Consider the following 4,755-nt stretch of genomic DNA (forward strand, 5'->3'; position numbering starts at 1 on the left):
CCGCAGTCTGTTGGGAACGGCTGCTCGCCATCTGCTGCGGAGATGGGCAGCAGAGCAGGGATCGTGGTGGGTTTCACTGTGGTACCTTCAGGCACAGCGTCCTCCAGCATAGCTCTGGCCAGAGCAGCAGGATCAGACCCCTTTGCAGCAGCTGAGCTGAGACCATAATATATATTTATTTGCTATTTACAACAGAGGAGAAACCACTGTTGCATGGCCGAGGTTTGTTGTGCTGCTGGCCCTGATAGCAAGAGCTTGGCTTGGTGGGGACTCTTGGAAGCTGGTTGGGTGAAGGGGGAGATGTGAGTGTGGGCAGTTGGGTGGATCCTGACGAAGAGAAGGATCCAGGGAGATCCAAGGATCCACCTTATTGTGGCCTTTCCGTACTTAAAAGGGGCTGATAAGAAAGATGGGGACAGACATCTGAGTAGGGCCTGTTGCGATAGGACAAGGGGTGATGGTTTTAAAATAAAGGAGGGAGATTCGGGCTGGATAAAGGGGAATTGTTGTCCCTGAGGGTGGTGAGAGCCTGGCCCAGGTTGGGCAGAGAGGTGGTGGATGAACCATCCCTGCAGACATCCCAGGCCAGGCTGGACGGGGCTCTGAGCAACCTGAGCTGGTGCAGATGTCCCTGCTCATGGCAGGGGGGGGACTGGGGGAGCTGGGAACAGCCCTTCGCTCCAAACTGTTTGATGATTCTGTGATCCTTGTACCCCCACAACTCAATGCCTCTTCCTCACCTCACAGTGAGAACCAGTTTGCTGCGACCAGAAACTCGAGATTTGGGATGGCACCTGCGTTTTGGTGAGTGATGTGGGGTTTTGGGAAGTGCAAAGAGTGGCAGGAGCTGCAAGGAGTGGGAAGACAAGGAGCATCTCATGTCATGGATGAAAGGCAAACAGGCATTTTTCTGTGTGTAGCTTCAAAACCCTGGGACAAAACAGAAGCCAAAAAATTTCCTCTGAGACAGAGCTCTAGACAAGGGGATTATCCCCATCAGCTCACATCTCCTGCCCGTCTTACTTGAAAGGGCCCAAGCGCTGTTTAATGTGGAAATGTGGGACAAGGTCAGGACAAACGGGGGGCTTTGCCTTGGGACACTGGCCCTGCCAGCGTGACCCCCTCCCTTGTGACCCACTTCTGCTCCGTGTGCAGGGGGAAATCTGTCTTCCCATCCCTCTCCTGTTGTCAAATTCATGCCCAGCTGACCGACAAATCCATCTCTTCAGAGATCAATTACAGTGTCTGGCTGTGAAGCCTGGAAATCCAATTAACTCCCAAATATTTTTTTTCTGTTCTTAAAAAAAAAGGGAGGGGAGAGAGAGAGACACAGAATGAGACAGAGAGAAGCACATTGAAGCGAGGGCATAAATCACCTGAAAAACATTCCAAACATTAAAATAAACAAGAACGAGTTTCAACTTCATTTGTCTCTTTTTGAGACTCTGTCAGTGATTTATTTTACTGCTCTGTCTGAGCTTCATTTTTTATCTTTGCTGGCGTTGGGAGCTGGTTGCTGCCTCTGGAGCGGAGCCCTGGGGCTGGTTGCCTGTGGTGGTGATGCTGGGATGTGCTGCCCATGTCCATCATCCTTTTTGCTGAGCTGGGCTCCACTTGCGGGGGTTTTAAGGGGTTAAACTGTCCCCAAATGCCCTACGGGATGGAGACTAATTAAAACGGATGTTCAGCATTGCCTGGGCTGGTGGTTTGGGTGAGGAGCGTGACCCGCTGGGCTTCTAGGAGGAAATAACTCTGCTTCTCCATCACAGACTTCTGACTTCTTGCAGCCACCCAGAACCGGCTGTTCAAACTGAACGTGAACATCTCAGCCTCATGTCCTTGATCTTTCAGGTGACTTTATTGCGTTTGACCAACTCTACCACGTCTTCAGGCCTCTCGACAAGTTAGAGGAGGCTCTTCTCAACACAAATGAAATGGAGGAAGTGCCTTGTGGTGGTTCAAGTGCCCAAAGGTGAGCAGGGCCCAGGGGTGTCTTGAGCTGGTGGCCTCACAAGGATATTATGAGAAGGACTGGGAAATACTGCAAGAAATTTAAGGGAGTGAATTAAGGATTGATGTATTTGTGATGTTTCTGGCTTTGGGAATTGGCCAACTAAGGGTCTAGCAAGTCATCAGTGATACAGCTGCCTATCAAATCAAATGGTTTGAGTGGCAGTGGAGGTAGAAGCAGCATCTTTGCCTGAATAAGTGGATTTTCTTTCTCAAGTGCCCACTATTTGGTTGAAGACATTTTGGGGCACGAATGCAGACACCTAACTGCGGTGGTTGGTACCAATGGCAAGTACAGAGCGTCTGTACGGTAGCTGTGGTTACGACATAGCATCATAGAATCACAGAATCATTTTGGTTGGAAGAGACCCCCAGATCATCAAGTCCAACCATAACCTAACTCTAGCACTAACCCATGTCCTTAAGAACCTCGTCTCGATGCCTTTTAAACACCTTGAGGGGCTGGTGCCCATCTGGAGTGGTGGCAAACTGGAGAGTAATACCCTGGGCCTTCCCTGGTCTCTGGGGCTGGAGAACCTCTGTCTTGCTCAGGGAACAGGAATGTGAACATAAAGCATCTGTGCTGTCTGCAGATCCTGTCCTTCTCCTTCAAGAAGCTTTAGTTTTCATTCCAGAGGAGGACGAATAATCCTTGGGGATTGTTGTGAAGAGGAATTGTCACCCTTTCTTCAGTTCTATCAGAAACTCTTCAAGAGGCTGTTAACAAATAACCTTCCCTTGGGATAAATTAGATCCCAATCCCAATTCAATAGCTGCTCATTTTAAGATGTCCTTGTTACCTTGTGCGAGTGGCTGATCTTCCTTTGAACCCCGCTGTGTTGTCAGACCGCGTGATTGCTGCCAGCAATCAGGAGCTCCACGTTAACAGCTCGTGCGCTGATTGCGCTGAGCAATCCCAACACAACCTTTTGTCAAAAGTTGAGGAAAGTTGAGCTCAGAACACGGCACAGACCTCACTCCATCGTGTATTCTGGGGACTGTAGCTTCAAATGAGGACGGATTTGCAGAGGAGATCTGTGCTTCGGAGTCTGGCTTTAGAAAGAAAATCTTGTAGGCATTGTCAAGGAAACCTGGTAATGGCGCAGAGTTGTCCAACAGCCTCCAGGCAGCCTGGAGCGAAGGCTCTGAGATGTGCAAATAGTAATCCAAATGGACTTTTTTTTTTAATTATATCTCTTTTTTTTTTTCTCTCCAGCCCAACATTGTTGCAGTAGGAGAACAGCATTGGTTTAGCTCAAAAAAAGAACTACATCAGAAAGAAAACCTCCTGCCTGGTCATCGTGCCCATCGTCTCCCATCTCCGTTGAGGACCATTTCTCCTGTACCAAAACCATTGCTGCTGTTTGCAAAGAGTAAGTCATCCTTATTAACAAGCCTCTCCAAGAACAACGAACTTGAAACATGCAGTCTTGCACGGATGCTCCAATATATTATATCTTCGACTCTCAGGACCGCCGTGAGATTTGTATTTCCTCTCACGCCAATGGCAGCTGCATTGTAAGGTATCTTGTGTTGATTAAAAACCTCTTTAATCAAATACTGCCAGGGGAAGTGTTGAAAATAGTTGAAGAATGACTCCTGAAAGCTGCAGCTTGACTGTGAGTGAATTCATCCAGAGATTAGCCTGCCAGACGGGCGTGCAATACAAAATCTCCTCTCACCTTTATTTCCAGAGCTGCCAACGAACTGTAGTGATGGGTATCAAGAGAAATCTGTGTCCAATAGGACAGAGCAGGCTACAGTCAGTTCATTTGCGGGAGATATTGCCCCAAGAAACCTTTGTTACAGACAAAACCCGTTACTCAATTTATCAATCCCTAGTTACGCTTCACATTCCTATATCCCAAATCCATGGGATAGATTAGGTAGCTTGATTTGAAATGTGAAAGCGCGCTGGAAATTGTTGCCATGCAAATTATGTAGAGGAGTGTTTTGTTGGCTTTTTTCTGTTCCGTGGCTGAACTGGACTTCAAAAGAATAAATAAACCCATTCTGGTAACTCCCAGTGAGGAGGACTCTTCTTCGGAGAAATTAAAAATACCCAACAACTCACAATATTTTATTCAACTCAGAGTGAAGCGTTTTGTTTTGAGGGAATTCAGCTAATTTTCTTACTCCTCAAAATAGGTCAGCTTTGAAATAGAAAATGTCACGTCGAAATGGAAAGTTGAATAGAAATGTTTAGAAAACGTTAGGGTTATATATACACACATTTGGAAGTTTAACAAGCCTGTGAATGGAAAGAAAGCATCCAGGCTATTTATAATTCAATTAGGCTTAGATTTAGGACTAGCTTTCACTCTCTGTAAACTGCATTTCTCTTTCATTTAGAACAATCTTCTTCCCCCATCAAAGCCCCTTCTCCTGCAGTAAGCTGGGAATATATCGCTATAATATAGCTGGAATGACTGTAGCTATCCCGTGTCGGCTCACCGCTGTATTTTTGTTTCCCAGGGCTCTCTAGACAGATGCGTTCGCTTTGGGAGCATCGACATTTGGAACCGAGGTACGGAAAATGGGGGGGTGTGTGCTGGAAATCTAAGCCAGCAACCTGCAGGGCTCCTCAAAGCTTTGTCTCTTTCCCTTTTGTTACCAAAAAAACGTTAAAAAATAGACTTTACCTTTATTTTGTTGGTGGCTTCTCGGTGTTCTCGCCCCACGTCTCTTTGCGGCACGGGTAATGTATGTGTAAGTAGTAGGTTAGTTGCTATTCTCACTGTGGGG

The 4,755-nt window shown here is 47.0% G+C and overlaps 1 long non-coding RNA gene across 1 annotated transcript; it reads left to right on the forward strand.

Annotated features, from left to right (window-relative positions):
• The first annotated feature begins 786 nt into the window (after window positions 1-786).
• Window positions 787-3,345, forward strand: LOC309441197. The gene is made up of 3 exons (XR_014184346.1): window positions 787-804; window positions 1,852-1,972; window positions 3,227-3,345. It is a non-coding gene; the product is annotated as an uncharacterized lncRNA (long non-coding RNA).
• Window positions 3,346-4,755: the final 1,410 nt, after the last annotated feature.

The sequence above is a fragment of the Streptopelia decaocto genome, assembly GCF_964273445.1.
Source record: "Streptopelia decaocto genome assembly, chromosome: 6".
NCBI classification, from domain to species: Eukaryota; Metazoa; Chordata; class Aves; order Columbiformes; family Columbidae; genus Streptopelia; species Streptopelia decaocto.